Raw genomic sequence first — 18,543 nt, forward strand, 5'->3', positions numbered from 1 at the left:
ATGCCTTTGAAACAATGAGAAAACATTGTAAGATCTATCCATTTGCACACTATGGATTCATGAAAGATACTTCTGAATCCTTACAGCATATGTTTGCGCTATGCTACAAATTATCTAGCTTTACTTTGATTTCAGAAGCTGTAACAAGATGGCTCATGGTTCAAATCTGTATTAGGCTGCAATAGCAAGAGAAGACAAACAACTGTTCTTGCATTTGACATTTCAAGTGCTTTTTAGCAATGTTGAATATCCAGACAAACCAACATTACTGTGAAAGCCACTGTGGAAAATGATCAATGATAATACAGCCAGAGACAATTACAAACATGTAAAATAAACAAAACTGGCATTTTCTATAATATGCCTCTAAGGTGTGATCCTTTGCTCTGCATCACATGCATTTGAAAGGATTCATAGATGTGCCACAAAGAGTCAATTTGTATATATAGCAAAATTAAAAAGTAGGTCACAGTTACATGCAAAAATAACACTTCTCCTTTAAGAATGAATAGCTAAGAGTCATTACACCATGTTGTATGTCCACAGGAGAAGAGTTACTGACTTCAGTGAGGATAGCTGTGGGAGCAGAGGGGTGTGAAATCAGGTCCAATTTTTGTTTGCTTATTCTAGCATAGATCCTCCTTAGAAAAGCAAGAAAAAGGCTCTTTATTCCTGCAAAACTTGTGGTGTTATCCTCTGTAACCTTCACGAGGGTGGGGAGTTAATACCAGAACCTTTGTGCAGCTGCTCCCAGGCTGGCTGCCTGGGGCCGCTCTCCCAAGGAGTTGAGCAAACCTGGGCACCCCTTAATGCAGCACTGAGTTACACTGTTTCCCCCCAAAATGCAAAGGATTATTACTGTGGGAGTAAGTTCTCTTTCTTAGAAAGAGAGGCATGGATTTAGGGGGGAAATTAAATGGTTTGGTCATGTTCCCACTGACGCTGCTTGAAATGGCAAGACTGAATTATCTAGGGAGTATGGCAAAAGTCTGACATAATTTGGCAGTTTTAATTAATAGCCTCTATTCAGCTGTCAGAACCCAGTGGGTCTACTGACAAGACAGACAGATGACTTATCAGCCTCTACTAACATCCTGTGTAGATGCCTTTTAGGTAGTAGAATACATGCTTAAAACCGTATCCTGAAGTCTTTCACAGATGCCCAGATGCAGATTTGTATCTCAGTTACAGATTTCCTTGAATGAGACACTCAATTTAAGTCCCTGAAACAAGTAAAACCTGACACAAAAATGATTAATTATTGAACAAAAATGTATCATCATGACCATCTGTGAAGAAAAAGAAGGGGGGAGTGTCACCACTGGAAGTAAGAAATTCACAGTTGTAAGGTCTCATAATGCATTTGCTGTTTAGGTTTTGTTTTACTTAGCCAGATCAGTAATAGATTTTGGAATTGCTAAAATGACTGCTTAATATGGTTTCGGGTGCTGTTAATCAGTTTTGCAGTGAAAGAGATTTCCACAGAAGAAAAATGTGGAATCCCACACTCTCATATTGCAGAGACAATGTCTTCAGCCTCATATAGTGCCAGACCTGGTCGTCTGCTAGGGAATGTCACTGAAATGCCTGCAGCTGCCACTGAAAGTTCATCAGCCCCTTTCAGTAACCACAGGTAAGACAACAGGGATTTCTACATGGTCTGTCCCGACAGTGTGTGCTCAGCTGCTCAGCAGAGCTCCCTCTTGTAAGAAACCACACTATTTCTTGTGAGACACACGCAGTGTAGTGTACAGGACAACAATTACATCTGACCACACTAAACCTTGGCAGTATTAGCATTATCTCAGAGTTAGCAGTTGAATTACTGTGGGTATGTTCCTGCGACACCCGCAAGCAGCACTGGGTCACAGGGGAAGCTCCAAGCTGTTGGTACTCCTCAAGGCATCCCTCCTGCAACTGCCTTCTTGCTTTGGAGGAGGTTCTTGTTTGGAGAAGGTCCTCTCAATGCTGGAGCACCTAAAAGAGCTTTTCTTTGTGGGAGAAAGCAAATCTGTGAAAATCCTCAGGCCAGCCTGGGGACCCTTCATTTCAGGAAGAAGCCATAGAGCCTTTGGGAAACAGCCTACACCCGTCTTTTGCAGGCAGCGGAGGAAAAGTTACGTGTCTCCTGACTGTGTATCGAGTGATGTGTACCAACTGTGTGTGTGTGTAAACACAGTAGAGTGCACTTCCAGCTTAAAGGAAGTAAGGTCAGCACTGCAGGCTGAGGGAGCAGAGCTGAGCTTTAGCTCACACCTGAACATGTCTGGTCTCCAAAAGTGACAAAAACAAGCCTTCAGGTTAGTACTTCGGTCTCTGTATCATCCCTGCAAGTGAATTCATATACCCACACCAATTAATTTTGTTTCATTCAAGCTTCAAGCTGTGTTGAGATCCACGGGGTAATATAGGGTCTCCTGTATTACTTGCCCTGCATGAAAGCTTCTTGTGGGGCTGCTGGGAGATTTTGGAAGCTGTGAGGCTATGGCAGAAAAATAGGTGGGTCTGGTTTCCCTAGTCATCATGTTTAGTATTACACATGCCATGATGATGAAGAAGCACTGTAAACCATGAGTCTGCTCGCATTCACTGATAAGCCAGTCATGCAAAAGGCTCTTTGGAGTAGGAATTCAGCAGAAGGCATTTTACATCTGTCAGAAATAATTTAAGGGTGTGGAGTGACTCATTGGGAACTGCATGAATAATCAAGGCTTCATTTTCAATAAGACAAAGCCATGAACTTTTGTCTGGCACATCAGTGGGGAACATGTTCCCTGTGTTGGGGATTGTGTTCTGGGGACCAATGCTAGCAAAAATACCAGAAGGAGGGATTTTTTTTCAATGAAAACAGACTGGCCACTTTTAAAGTGCAGCTCTGTGTATGCCAACATCGCATGGATTTAAGGCTGCAAAACTCAGAGTAGAAAATAAAACTGAGAAGGCAGGCAAGCCTTGCACTGGTGTGTGGTCAGAAGTTTCTGCTGTAATCAGACAAGTGATATCACATCTCAAGGTGTGTCAGTATCCTGCATCAGAACAGTATTGCAGTGAACCAACACAAGAAATCCACAGCCTCAAAGCAGGCGTGGGTTGGGATCAGTCCCAGAGAAAAGCCCTTTCCCACCACCAGGTCATTCCTCGCTCGGGAAGGCATGCATAGCACCTGCCCTGCAGCAGGACTGCAAACCTTCACGTAGACAACAACAGGGGCTTCTCTGCCCCAACAGACTCTGACTCCTGTGTGTGTCTCCATCCCTCTTCCTGGGTATCCCTCCTAAATGAAGCTCTTTTGCAAATGGCTTGAAGTGAATCTGTCATCAATGTCTTACTTACCATAAACAAGTTCTCAAAATATATACCTTAACTTGTCATGACCCTCACATGTAATGGTCAGCAGGACCTGCATGTGCAGAAAGGTGACTGGAAAAACCCGAGGGTAATCGGTGAGACATCTTCCCCACCCAGAGCCCAGGGACACCTTCTCTACCGTAAAGATCTAACAAACTCTTCTTGAGATATCACTTCTTAAATTTTTTTTTTCCAGAACAGAATATCATTTTATTTATAATCAGGTAACGTGTTAGGTAAACAGCTAGTTAAGTCTAATGGACAGAATGAATAGTTTGAGAAACAGTTGATGCCAGGTAAACCTTAAAAATAAAGGATTAAACTAAAATTCAAGGCATAAACTTTGAGACTAGAGCAGAAAAATGGGAAATTAAATCAGCCTAAGTTGAGTGTTTTAATATTATTCAAGGACTCTGATCTTTCTCCCTTGCCCAGGTAACAAGCACAGAGATTTATGTTTCAAAGGAGTGAGATTTCACCATTTCCTTTGCCCTTGGCCAAGGATAGAAGTTGCCAACCACTGCTGGTTCCCACTCGCTGCATGGAAATGAGGAGCTTGATATTTTTTTTCCTAGACTGCAAATCTGGCAACAATAGGTGTTGTTCTGATTTGCTGCGCCATGTAAGAAGAACAGCAAGTAGAGAGGAAGGTGGGATCATTTTTTGGCTGGCCTGTGCCAATGTCCAGGGCCAAGGTACCCTCCAGAGTCAGGTGCTGTGACCCCCAGCTTGCTCCTTTGAAGCTACCAGGTACTGCATCCCCTGGAAGACAGAGCTGTCTCTGTCACAGAAACCCTGAGAGCTGGAAATACCCACAGCACTTGGGAACTGGAGACTTGGTAAATGTAAGAGATGGCAGGGAAAGCTTTATAAGCTGAGAAAAAGCAGGGAGAAATCTTGCGAGTTCCGGTCACAGATAGGAAAACTTGCATCAAAAATGCATCAAGTGATGGTCTTTAGCTGGTGTTACATGTGTAGTAAGGTCCAGAGATTGTCACTACAGATCAAGTATTTCCAGTACTTATTTTCTTTATGTAAGTTGAAAAATACTTCAAAAAAGTAGTGATTAGATTACAGAATAGTCTGCTCTTCATCCGTTTTGCAAGGACAGGGCTAAATTCATCACGACCACAACTTAGCAGCACTTCATAGTGCTACTTGATCCCACATGAGTAAGAGAGACAGTGAATGTGAGCTCTGGGAGTGCAAGTCCATGAAGCAGGCATGTTCTGGAGCAGGGTGAGGAATGCAGAGGTGTGTGCTGGAAGGTGTGGCAGGTATGTGTGAGCTGTTAATGACTGTGTTGAAGAAATCCTGGTGATACAGAGGTGAGGGAGTCCAAGAACTGGAGCACAACCCATACTTTGGTATCAACTGAAGCACTGATCTGTGGCCATAGCAGCTGGTGCAGGTTCCTGGCATGGAAATGCCGCTCAGCAGTAGCGATTCTGAATCTCACACACTAGCAAAAGTACAGGCCTGCCTTGTTATTACCTTAATTTTCGAAGACTTTATAATGCTTCGCATAGCCATCCTGTCCTTCATTTGAGACTTCACCAGACAGGGCACTTCACAGCTATTACCACCCTCCTTTTCACAAAGGCCTCTCTGAAGCTGACCTTGTCACCCACTTACAAGCAAGGAAAGGCAGCAAAATTAGGGGTTTAATTTACTCTGATGGAAAGTTAATAAAACTGATAGAGGAAATGTGGCAAGAACACTGTCTATCATTCATAAAGCTGAAATACAAAATAAGTTCTGCAACTTGAAATGTATGGAGTGTGTCATATTATGAGTCAAAGCTGTGGCAGGGTCTGAACTTGCCTTTTCAGCTCTGTGACTGCGTTGTGGGTCTCTTTCCTCATTTTATGGCTTCAGCTGCGGCATACGAAACTGACCTGCACAATCCATACACGAACGCTGCTCTGCCTGCCCACGTTACCTCGCTGCAAAGAGACCGAAGCACGGGTGATCAACATTGTACCAAAATTGCTCTTCTCCAGAAGGTTTGGTGCTGTTCACCATATTTGCTCCACTGGCTGTCACAGTCCCCGTCGGTGGTCCCACGCCGCTGTGAAGGGCTGTAGCGTACTGGTGTGAACAGCCGCAGCCCAGCGGTGGACACGCTGGCTGCAGTCAGCGCTTCACACCTGGAAACAAGCTATGCCTTGCCTGGGAAATGAACCATAGGCCCAAGTGGTCTTTCCTAATGCCTGGCAGTTGTCCCACCCAGGCGTCACCTGCTTCTCCCGCAGCCAGAAGGAGGGACAGGGATCACGCCACTGGCAGGTGAACGGCTGTAGCCTTGGCCCCACGTCCAACCAGCAGTACATGATCAGGCATGCTACCAACAAGCACTCCCAGGTATTCCAGGCAGGAGACAGGCCGTGCCCATCTCATCTAGATTTCTGAGATTTTTCCATCCCAAAGACTTGGGTGGGTGACTGATGTCTGGGGTTTTTTATTCTTCTGTGTGGTAACTTAAGATGTCCACTACCAGACAGGATTTTTGGTTCCTGAAGAGAGGCAGCCACAGCTGCTGAAAGCAGACATCTTCAGCGGTTGCACTGCGTGTCTGCTGACTCTGGGCCCACTTATTCCTTCATCTGTTCTGTCACCAGCCCAGGTCTGCTGATGTGGAGGGATTAACATACAGTGCCAACAGCCTCTTGCAGAAGTACTGCTCCCTGGCAGTACCCAGAGTCCCTGCAAGCGCCTGCACTGCACAGTGTGGTGGGAAACGGGCACATCAGGAGGAAGGGGAAGGACATGCTGTACTCTTGTTCTGGGGTAATGCAAGGAGGGCTTTTTGTTGGAAATGTGAGGTATGTGCCAAATGTTATCACTGCCATTCAAAAAACCAAAAGAGCTGCTCTGGTACAGTCATCTATGTATTAATGTCTGGTTATTGTGAAAGCTAAGAAATGCCATCCTGTCTACAATAAGAGGCTATGGCTGAATCATATCCTTCAGTAGATGTGCCAGGAGGAATGCAAAGGAGGTTCTCATCACTATGGATGTCAGTAATCAACTTTCCTGGGAACCAGTGAGGGGTCTAGAGGCCCACGGTATTTGACTCATGAGTTCTTTTGTTTGCATGGGTTGATCCTTGGAAAGCTGCTGTAGTATATGCTGCAGTCTCCTCCTGAGGAGAGCATGTTAGTCGTTCCTTTCCAGGAGCTTTACAGACCCCTACCCAAGAGGAAAATGGATACCATCACAGCAGTTGTCTGCCATGTCCCCAGCTTTTCTATGCAGAACAGATTCGTGTCAGCTGAGAAGGGCGGACTTGACCTTGCATGTGGACAGTGCCGTAACACCACAATTAAACTCTAATTCTTTAAATTTATGCACTTGGGAGTATTGTCTCAGTAAAAGCTAGCACATCCTGTGCCACTGATTTCTTCCAGGTTGACTCTTATTTAGATCTAATTGTTGCAAGAGAAGAAGAACAAACTTAGTCAGCCAGAATGGTTACAGGAGGAAGAGAGAAATCAATTTAGGAAATATGAATCATTTGAACTTCACTAAAGTCCTGAATGGGGAAGCTGGGGCTCAAAGATAATAGAAAAAATCTGTTCTGCACTGGAAACAAGCCGAGTCCTGTGGCTCCTAAGTGGGTGTCTAACGGCAAGACTTCTCGGCTTCATCTAACTGAAGATGCTTGCTCATCATTCTTGAAAAAGATACTCTGATCTTTTTTGTTCCCCTAACAGTGCAAAGAAACATAGCTTTGTATGTATGTTATGTGTCAGGGAAGTTCATGATGTGAGAATGAAGCAAACTAACAACTCCATCATGTATTCTAGCGAAGTCCAAAGTAAATTGTTGCAGCTAACATTATAGAATAATGTTTTCCTGGTAGAGTCTAGTGTATACAGTGATTACAAAATCATCTGCTTTCATGAAAAAGGGGATTATAGTGACTGGTTTAAAATTGGCTACTTGGCCTGACCAAACAGCTTTATCCACTGCAGAGATCATAAAGATTTTTATCACTGTGGGATTAAGGCATTGATTTATGTCTGACAGTAAATTAAACTGAGATGAGTGATGCTGTAACCATTTCGTTTCCTGCCTTGACTCACTTGGATGTTGCTAACTAACCCTGGAGGGAAAATGCTGAACAGGAATTCTAGCAGCTCCTGACTCAGCGCAGCTTACAGCCCAATGCATTAAAGATTACTAGCACTTATTTCAATACATTGCAGTAGTAAGAGTTGACTACAAAGAAACACGTAAGGCCCTAGCAAAATTGAGTACTGAGCAATACAACATAAAGTTATATTTAATATATATAACTGTAAAGTGATGTAACTAGAAAAAAATTACAGCTTCACCTATGAAAAATGAGCTGACTATTACCAGGCAGGAGCAAGGTCCTGGGCTTGTGCTAGGTAGTGTGAAAGGGTCAGCTCGGTGCTCTGCAGTGGTCAAAAACCCCCAACAGATTTAACACTGGCAATTATTTGGAGACCAAAACAGAAGACATAATTATGGCAGGGTACAAATCCAGGTTTCAGACACTCATTTTTGAGCACTGTTTGCAGTTCTGGCCACCTCATCTCCAACAGATACATAACTGGATAAGATTCAGAGAAAGGCAATGTGCTAGAAGCCATTGGGCAGGGTGGATAAGAGTGCCTGCAAGAGCAAAGGATCGTTAACAGCCAGGTTCAAAGCAAATCAGAGGAGGTTGTTCCTCATGCAGCAGCACTAGCCCTGCAGAGCACTTTGCAAAGGGCATTTGCAAAGACGTGCAAAACCTTCTCAGGGACTCAAGGGGAAAATGGACATGTATGTGGAATACAGCCAGTGGAGTTACCAGAGATACCACAACCAGGTCATAAAATCACTTGAACTAAGAATATTAAAAGCTGGGAGGTTAGCTGGGGAAAGAGCAGATAGGTTTGGCATTTTCTTACTGTTTTGTAGGTATCTGCTTGCAGCTGGGTTGAGAGAGAGGACACCAAACTAACAGGAGCCTTGGTCTGATGCAGTATGGTCTGTGTTACGTCACACACCAGACTATAAAGTATGGCTTTTCAGAGGCTGCTGTGTGTCTTACCCATCTGTTCTTGCTTTAGGGCCATCAACCTCCAAGACAGTGAAGTGGAAGGCAGCCTGTGGTCATACGAGCCTTGGGTGTGCAGTTCAGTCTACCACTGCACGTGAATCATCATCTGACTGCACCATGATAGATTTAGTAAGGAACTGAATGCCATCCTTCACAAGAGCCAGTATGAACTGTTCTGCCCTGCCTGCACGTTTCCAGCACGGGGAGTTGGCCAGCAGCAATTCTGTAACCATTTACTGGCTTCATGCTCTCTAATTATAGAGAAGCCAGGAAAGAAAAACACGACTGATCTCTAGCACCGACCCAGTGAAGATCAGGCAGCAAAAAATGTCTCTGGGTTGGGATCAAAGTATGCATGAAGAGGCAAGAAACATATTAGAGTGATCCAGCTCTTCACTGTGTGGCGTTGCCATTGCTGAGATAGCTACAGTTGCTACCCCAAGACTAAACCTCTAAGTACGCAGCCATTGAAAGACACCCAGTCTCTAGCCCTTCTGCTTGCAGAAACACAGCTGAGACTCTGTTAAGGGCACAATACACCTCTGACATGCAGCTGAAGATTGAGGCAATCTACTCCTTCCACTGTGGCTTGCTTTTTTCTAATTTTGTGTTGCTATTCCCCTTCTGATAACTGAAAACTCTGACGAGCATTTCAAAACACTCCTCTGAAAGAAGGATGTGGTGTTGGTTGTGGATGTTTAGAGCCACTGCTCTGAGTGATCACTGATGCTCACGGATGTGAGAGTCTGTGTAAACAAGCAGGGAGACAGATCTGCTCTCATATGTTGACTCTTAATGTTGTGGGTCTCTGGTCTCAGGAGTAGCATCAGAAAAGATGTCCTGCTGAACAGTATCCTTATTTAAGCAGCGGCTACCTTAGGATCATGCCTGCACCTTCACTGGATGTTACTGTGCACCTGTGTTCTGTGTTTTTTTCATTTTAGTGTCACAAAGTTGTAACTAGAGATCCAGCTGTCCTCTTGTAATGGGTTTGTGTGGCAAGGTTTTGGTAGCAGGGGGCTACAGAGGTGGCTTCTGTGAGAAGATGCCAGAAGCTTCCCCCATGTCTGATGGAGCCCATGCCAGCTGGCTCCCAGATGGACCTGCCAGTGGCCAAAGCCGAGCCTGTCAGCCACAGTGGCAGTGCCTCTGGGACAGCACAGTAAGAAGAGACAGAAGAAAAAACAATCTGCACCAGCAGGAGACAGCAGTGAGACTGTGTGAGAGCAACGGCCCTGCAGCCCCCCAGGTCAGTGCAGAAGGAGGCAGGGGGCTCCAGGTGCTGGAGCAGAGATTCCCCGGCAGCCCGTGGACAGCCCCCAGCGGGGCAGGCTGTGCCCCCAGCCCATGGAGCCCATGGAGGAGTGGATCCCCCCCCCGCCTCAGCCCAGGGAGGGCTGCACACCGGGGCAGGTGGATGCCCAAAGGAGGCTTGTGACCCGTGGGCAGCCCACGCTGGAGCAGGCTTGCTGCCAGGACTTGTGAGCCCCCAAGCTGCAGCAGTCCATTCCTGAAGGACTGCACCCCGTGGGAGGGACCCACGCTGGAGCAGTGTGTGAAGAGCTGCAGCCTGTGGGAAGGAATCATGTTGGAGAGGTTCATGGAGAACTGTCTCCTGTGGGAGGGACCCCACGCCAGAGCAGGGGAAGAGCGTGAGGAGCAAGGAGCAGCAGAAACAACGTGTGATGAACTGACCATAACCCCCATTCCGTGTTCCCCTGTGCCGCTCAGGGGAAGGACGCAGAGAAATCAGGAATTAAGTTAAGCTTGGGAAGAAGCCGGGTGGGGGGGAGGAAGGTGGGGTGTTCTTCTGACTTGAATGGTAATAAACTGATTTTCCTCAAGTGGAGTCTGTTTTGCCCATGACGGTAATTGCTGAGTGATCTCCCTGTCCTTATCTCTACCCACAAGCCTTTTGTTATATTTTCTCTCCCCTGCCCGGTTGAGGAGGGGAGTGACAGAGTGGCTTTGGTGGGCACCTGGCATCCAGCCAGGGTCAACCCACTACCCCTCTAAAGGCACAATTTTAGCCAATGACAGAGTCACACAGTGACTGTTTTCCTGCCTGGTGCAATGCACACAAAGCTCTGCTGAAAGCTTCTGTGGTGGGCAAAGGAAACACCAGATATTTTGATTTGGAATTGTCTCAGTTTACGAATTATCTTGGAAATCCACTAATCACTGTTCAGGCATGAAATGAAGAGATTGTTTGAAAGATGTCAGGAAAACCCTCACATCTCACATGTGAATCATCTTTCCGGGTTTTGTCTAGCAGAGGCAACATGTCTAGCAAAGAGGACTTTTTCTCCCTATAGCCGGAGGTGATACTGGCGTCCCTGTGAGCTGTAAGCAGCGAGGTAGCAGGGCTGTCAAAGCCTCTGAGCCCTGAGTGTAACCCGTGTAACACAGACCAGCACAGTTCCGTGCCTGTCTGAAACTGGTCCCAATCTGCTGCATAGTCTTTGGCTCTTCCAGGTGCAATAGCTGTCCCGACTGAAGACTGTGACAAACTCTGATCATCCAGAGACTTGTGACAATTCTTCATCACTCTGGTACATACCACTCATCGCTCCAAAACTTAACCTTTATTCTCATTCCCACCTTATCATTATTTGAATGGATATAATGTTTTTTCCCTTCTATCTTTTTTTTTTGCTAAGTTACCTCAACTGTAATTCCATAACTGCTGTAGAACAATCCTGTAAAATCTTTTCAAAAGTTTGCTACCAAAAAGTTTTGTCTATGGTGTATTTTAAATTGTATTCCTAAGGACTTCTTTTACAACTGTTAAAAAAAGCACTAAAAAATCTGAAAGCTGACTGAATTCTGCACTTTTTGTGTGCAAGCCAATAGACCGGTATAGCCTAAATGCTGGGCAAGCTCAGCTGTTGTTCCCAGTAGTGCAGCTCATCCTCATTTTGGTGGGAGCTGAAGCTCTTGTGTCTGCTCTGGGCTGCAGGGAGCTGTGGCACAGTGGGTCAAGGGGAGACAGCTCCGAGTGCCAGGGCAAGCAGGCAGCACTGTCTGTCTTGCACAGGTTTTCAGCCATCCTCAGCTGCAGCTTCTAGTTAAAGCTCTGGGACACCAGACGAATTTGCTAAAAGGGCTCATAAGGCTTTTTCCACAGGCAGCATCCTCATCCAGCCATTCCTCTGCCTGGAGCTGGCACCTGGGGAGTGCAAGCATCAGTCGCGATCCCCTGCTGAGCCTTTTACTTGGGACCGGCTGTCCCTGATTTCCTTGGAAAACACCTTTAAACTTAGTGTGCTGTGCCAGCTTCTAGAGGTGCCACCCAGGTATGATCCCCATCCCTCCACTGCTCCCAGAGCTCACAGCTCCCTGCAGGGCAAGCCAAAATCCAGAGACAACACCAGGATGATACTGGAGGGGAGCGATGCAGACAAACAGGTTGTAGAAGGAGCAGGGGAAAAGCTGGGAGACATCTTGCCAACGCTGCAGTGAAGCAGCAGGGGATGACTTCAGGGCTGAGGCTGTGCCCAGCAGCCCCCTAGGCTCCAGGTGGGGAGCGGGTGCCCACCAAGCCCAGGGAGCTCCGGGCCAGCTGCACAGGCTGGCGCTCACACAGGCAGGGGCTGCTGCTGGGCTTCAGCAGGCGTCGAGCGTATTTGCAAAAGGATTAAGCAAAATAAGCCATTGGGTTTCTTCGTGCCCCCATTCATGGAGCCTAGTCACTTCATCTTTCTTTGTCCGAGTGGTATTTCAAGGCCTGTATTTTAAGCCCACTGGTCCCCTCAGGAGTGCATTACAGGCTGGCTAAATATTATGTGGTCACCTGCAATGCCACAAGGACCTAAGCTGCACTCTCCCCCACTACAAAGCCCCTGTACAATTCTGCTTTTGGGAGCGTGTATGCAGCAGGCACAGATGTTGGCATCTGGTGTCTGCTCAGCTTTATTTTGAGGTATTTAAACTTAGCAAACTGGCTTTTTTTAGGTCCACATGCATAGATCAGGTGGTCACCTGTGGCAGTATGTTTATTCCCAGATTCCAGCTGCATTCAGGGAACAGCCTTCTCTAAACATAATTAGGGCTATTTAAGTTGCTGCTCACAATTACCTCTCCGTTCACACAAAACAACACATACTCCCTCATTGAGCAATAACTCCTGGAGATACAAGGGTGAAAAGCCACAGGCAACTTGCTGTTGAGCCCCTCACAGATTTGTATGGTCCTGCTGTAAATGGATGTTTACTTCTGAAGAGCTGCACACCTAGTGTACTCTGCCATTATACTAGTTTTCAAACTAGCAGATACACCTGGCAGTTCAACAGTTGTTAATATCCTTTAGCTTCCCTTGCCTTTGCCTGTATTAATCAGTCTGTAGACAGATACAGAAAAGCCTGTATTCGGGGACAGATGTGCATTTAACTGACAACACAGCAAGTCCTTTCAGCTCTGGTAGGTACATTTCAGCCTGAAAGGCTGGACAACATCAAAAGAGGGCAGTTTTCACATCATGCTGACCATGCTCCCCTTTCCTTGGTGCCTCTCTTCAGCCTAAGACTACAGTGCTCCTTTCTTCTCTCCACCTCGCCCTCTCCTGCCCCTCTTCCTCCTCCACTGTTGCTGTTTCTCACTGCCTTCAAGAGGACTGCTTCAAGAGCAGCTAGACCGTCCTCATACCAACTCCACATTGAAATTTAAACACTTCTGAGATCTACTAATAACATGTTTCTGAAATATCACAGGCTAAGTCCCGGAGAAGGATGAAACTGAGCTAACTGCAAGCAGAATTACACACAGTGCTATTTACCAGGGTCTTTTCTAGCAGGCTGTATCAAAGAAACAAAAATCCTGTCATCATTTTTAGACCTTTTTTTGCCTGCATATCTCACATGATTTGTGTTTCATAATTTTCCTGCCTGATAACCAGTCTCATCTGCTACCCAGTCACTGCAAATTAATGCACAATAGAGAGGTCTGAAGAACAGTACTGCACAGGATTTATCTCTGTTGTTGACTTTGCTGTGCCAGACACATGGTGAGGGGAGAGACTTTGTTAGAGTTCAGAATTTGCACCTGTGAATCTCATTTTTCATGGTTATCTCTTGCTCTGCGTGCTCCCTGCACAGCAGGAGGGAGGCAGCCCGGCATGCTGCCAGCCGCAGGCACACAGCTCCAACTGTTCCGGCAGGGACTCACGCTTTGAGACCTGGGTGGCTTGGATCCTGTCGACACTGCTGCAGCGTCAAAGGGTGCACTGACACCTTGTGTCACACAAGTGAGATTTGACACAAGAAGAGACACAGGAAGGTTAACTCTGACAGTTTCCTCAGTGTTCCACTGACATCTGGACTCCCCACATTTTTTTTCTGCCAGCTGCCTTCATGTGGTTTCAGCAGATAAGCTCTTCAGCTTTTGTCCTTCCTCCCGCCCTAAATCATTTCTGGGATAGCAACAAGGTGATCATACTAAATGGATTATAAAACTTACTTGCTTTTAGGCTCAGCAGAATAATATTGCCCCTGTAAGGGCTCACATTAGTTTGAGCAACGTTATCCTGGGTCTGTGCAAGCGTAGGTGAGCAGAACTTGGCCCTAGACTCAGCCGCAGTGGTTGCTGAGCTATCAAGTTATCTGGAATAAGAGTTTCATTTTCAGAGCAGTACAATTTTCTCCACAACGATGTTATCTTTGTTCCTTGGTTTCTGGCAGCAAAGCTGCTCACACATGCTATTAGCAGATGGCAGAAGACGTACGCAAAATTTGCTCTCAGAACATTTCTTCCATTCTTCCTCCCAGACCAAAGAATTGCAAATTCAAGCTAAAAGACTGCACTAACTACAGCTCCTTTCCTAACAGGGCTACAGATAGTTAAAAGCAGGCTCCAGTAGAAACCTCTCAAATATTTCAGTCTCTCTGCTATAGTTCAACTACTCAGCACATTCCCTTTAGTCAGAAATGCAGGAACTGCATCTCTGTAAAGCCACGCTCCTTGGTGCCCTTATGTCAGCTCCTTTTCAGGATCAGCTGTTAACAAGCAGCAGGCATGGCAGGAAGGCTGAAAACTTTTACACAGTCTCTCCTGTAAGTTGAGGTATCCATCTGTGGCCCACAGCTAGCTGCCGTAGGCTTGGCAGAGCTTAGTGCACTTGGTGTAGACCAAGATGAACACATAAATTTAAGGAACAGGCAAACTGCCACAACGGGCATACACTAAGGAACATGGATGTGTGCACACTGTTCAGCCTCCAAAAGGAGGAGACATGAGCCTGATGAATTCTACATCATCCCATATTTATGCTGTGATGAGCTGAAACTAAACTGGGCTTCCAGTGGAGCTGCTTTTGGAGGGAGTCTGGGAACTCCTGTAACCATGTGCTTGAGTGCTTTCCTGAATCAACATTCCCTTTCGATCTAGGCGTCTTGTCTAGGAAAAGAAATGGCTTTTTGAAAAGTCTTCTTATTCAGGGTTCTTTTATTCATAGCATACAATTTTTTTCTGCCTCCCTCAACTGAGGCAAATCCTACTCAGGATTGCTCATGAACTTGATGGAAAACAAACGGATGAAAGAGCAGTGCTTTGAGACTGCCTCAGCCTTCAGACCTTACATTAGCACTTATTTTTCATCAGTTTTGTTTTGTCCCCAAAGGACAATTTTATTCCAAGTTCACAAGCTTATGCTGAAAAACAACAGAACATTTCCAGAGTCCCAAAACTGTGGCAATGTGAGTCTATTGCTTTGGATCCAAAGTTAAACTTGGCATGTAGACCCCATGTAGCACCAAGTGGAACAATCGCATGTCAACAAGAAAGGTGCAACAGTTCCAGCAATCCAGGATAGTTGTGCTCAGATACCTGCTCCACAATTCACCATGTCTCCGCCCACCTGCCACCACCGACTCCTGCTTCCCATGGGGGCATCATTCAAAGCCATGAATTGCCTCCTGGAGGTGATGCCTCAGCCTCCACGCAACCTCCTTTTGCCCAGTGACCAGCAAGCAGCGATCTCACTAAGCCTCTGCCTGAAAGGCCTCAAAGCCTCACATCTGGCTCGCTCCAGTCATGCCTCCATGCCAAGGTGAGCGGCTGTGCAGCATGCAGGCTCTGGCTGGAGGAGCTCCACCGAGTGCTGCGTGCCACAGCATCACTGGACCATCGCTGCCACTGGGTATCGGCATCACAGGCAGGGCCACCAGCCTGGAGATTTTTGAGTTAAAATCCCCAAAGAGAAAGATATCAACCATAAATCAGCTACGCACTGCAGACCACAGCGGTGGACAGCCAAAATCTGCCTTCAAAGGACTTGTCAGGCAGCACAGGCTATGATGCCCCATGGATACTGGAGGTTACTGCTATTTTAGAACACAAGATTGAAAGACTGAAGTATTCATATATTCTGCTTGCTACCTGTCTGGATTTAGAGTTTCAATTTTCAAGCCACTACTTCAAATGTGAAATCTGAATTATTCTTTATCCCCACACACAGATACTTGATCAAATAATTAAAACCTGTCTCAGCCATCCAGTTATCATGTTGATGTCTTTCTACCCTGTCTCACAGAATTTGCACCTGTTGTTAGATAATGCAGACAAAAGGGGTACTGACTACTTGCTTTTGTTCATGATTGTCTTTAAGTTTCAAGATTATTTAAAATAATTTTCTTCCATACAAATAGACTTCCTATTGTGCACTGTGCTGTCTCATCAAAGAAGGAAATCCAACTCCCTATTTTCAGGAAATCTTCAAGTTTTCAGGTGTTGCTGTTTCCACGCGGTATGAAGGCCCATCTCTCCCTGCATACCCATGCAATTCTGCTGGCAGTCCAGAGCAGAGGGGAAGCATGTAAAATGCTGCTTTGTGTCTCTGCCAATATTAAACTATTGAAGTCGTACTTTTATGTGCACCTGGTTATACCTTCCACTAAAGAGAGTGCATGGTAGAGGCACTTTCATGCCAACTATGGAATTAATTTTCTTTAAAAAGTATTTTCCCTAAAGCTTAATAGAGATTGCAGCCCTAGATAACTCAGTTGCTTTGTTCCAGTGTCAGAGGCATGCAGTGGAAAGAGCTGAAACTCTGCAGAGAGGGCACGGCTGGACCCTGGCATGAACACTGGTGGCCGGACAGCCGAGTGATCTCCTGTGTGCAGGACACCCAAGGGCAGAAGGGAAGAAAAGGCACTGGGGGAAAACAGGATTTCTGTTATATTTTTGTTGTACTTGGGTTTTTTGTTGTACTTGGCCGGGGCGGGGGGGGGGGAAAGGGAATTTGTCACCTGGCTAAGAAAGCCAAGTATGATGTACTCCACAATTCCTACCTAACTCCATGAAACAGCTTATATTGAGTGCTGTTGATACCTCAGATCTCTCCTGTGTTACCTTCTTCTCAAGTTCAAAGCTAAAAAGCTACTTTTAGTTGGCTACATTTATTTGCCCTTTCCTTTCCTTAAAGCAAATATAACCAGTAAAATTCCTTGCATATTTCTCTCCATCCTGAAGTTTCTTTTCTCATTTGCCCTCCGTATAATCAGACCCCTTTTCACACATGGGTGAACCTAGAAAATCATTTAGAGCAGGAACCATGTGAACCAGTTCAGTGAACATCAGGTAATAGTGTCTTCGAGGCCTTTTTGAAGGTCAAATAGTTCTGGGTAATTTTTCCAGCTACTTTCTTTGTTAAATGAAAGCCCACCGAAACCAGGAAAAGAACAAGATGGTTTTGTAAAAGTCTCTAACTCACGGGTCCCCTGAATCTGCCTGCCCCATATCCCTGCATGGTTTCCTTCTATGTTTTCTCTCTGAGATGCCCGTCTTCACAAGTCACCTGCTTGTGCATAATTTGTATTGCTCACTGTTGCCCTGAGAATGGCTGAGATTTTCAAATACACTTCTCAGTAGATTCTTAAACTTCTAAGTTACTTCCAAGCTTTTGCAAAAAAAAAAGGCTTACTTTTTGTTTGCATCATGATACGAAAGACAATCTAAAAATCATCCTGGACACACACAGACAAACAGGAGAGCCTGTGAGTGAACCTGGCCATCTGTGGTTGCTTCTGTGTAATTTCTCCTACGTCAAGCATTGTAGATGGGTTCACAGTGCAGCTTTTCCTTCCAGGCCCTGTAAATTTGGGTATTATTGCTAACTTTGTGATAAGAAACTACAGCACTGATTTAAATGAACTGGTAAGTCTTACACCCACAAGATGGTCAAATAATCCCAACCTTCATACAAAACTAGATAAAGAACATCAAACAAAACTAAAGAATGTTTATGTTCTCCTTTTAAACGGTGCAATTTCAACTACAGAAGTAAATAAATTTGTTTTATATTAAGAATGGAAGCACAGAGGGACTTTGCTACATAAAAATTCTATTTTAGGAGAGATTTCTGTTTAATGAACTGGACTTGTTTTCTGAAAAACAACTTGTAATGAAGAACAGGACAATGCCACTTAGTCTGTAAATTCATTAAAGCAAAGGCTTTTTTAGATTGCAAAAGCTTGCACAACAAGGCCCTGGTTTGTCCTCTTAGGAATGCAATACCAATCCCCAATCCCAAATTCTTTACTGGGGCTCCAAACACTTACAAAGGTTATGCAGAGTTTGCACTGCACAGGATTTCTTCCCTGCACATAACTCTGAATGTGCAAAAGTATTTCCAGACTCTGGACAATGATCATTATACAGACCCAAATATAATGGCGGTCGCGGTCAGATATATGGGTGGAGAGACGCATATGAATGGGCAGGTATATACTGAAATGGGCTCATCTTAGTTAAGAAAAACATGAAAACTGCCATATATACATTTGAGAAAGTAATTTTAATGTAATGCAAGTGCATTTAATGCTAATCCCCAGTACAGCTGCACAGGTGAGCGCTTTGGGCTGCTGCAGTTCACCTAAGAAGAGCCAAGCTCTGTGCCCTGCGCCAGAAACAGCTGCTGAGAGCTGAGCTCCGCTTCCCACTGTGCATGGGACCCTAACTGGGCACAAATCCTTTCTGCCCTGCAGACTCCATCCCTGTGGGCACGGGCTCTGGGGCATGTGGGATCATCCACCTGGCCCTCCAGAAAGGTGACAGGCAAGGGTGCCCACCTCCCCTGTGTCTGCTGCTATGGGGATCCATGTCCTCCTAGGGAGGAAAGCCTTGCC

General features: G+C 45.6%; 1 long non-coding RNA gene across 18 annotated transcripts in view; it reads right to left on the reverse strand.

The window, feature by feature from the left end:
• The window catches only part of LOC114014495 (uncharacterized), a 101,619-nt gene that overhangs the window by 15,422 nt on the left and 67,654 nt on the right, over nt 1-18,543 (reverse strand). The window lies entirely within an intron of this gene.

The sequence above is a fragment of the Falco cherrug genome, chromosome 11 (assembly GCF_023634085.1).
Source record: "Falco cherrug isolate bFalChe1 chromosome 11, bFalChe1.pri, whole genome shotgun sequence".
In the NCBI taxonomy this organism is placed as follows: domain Eukaryota; kingdom Metazoa; phylum Chordata; class Aves; order Falconiformes; family Falconidae; genus Falco; species Falco cherrug.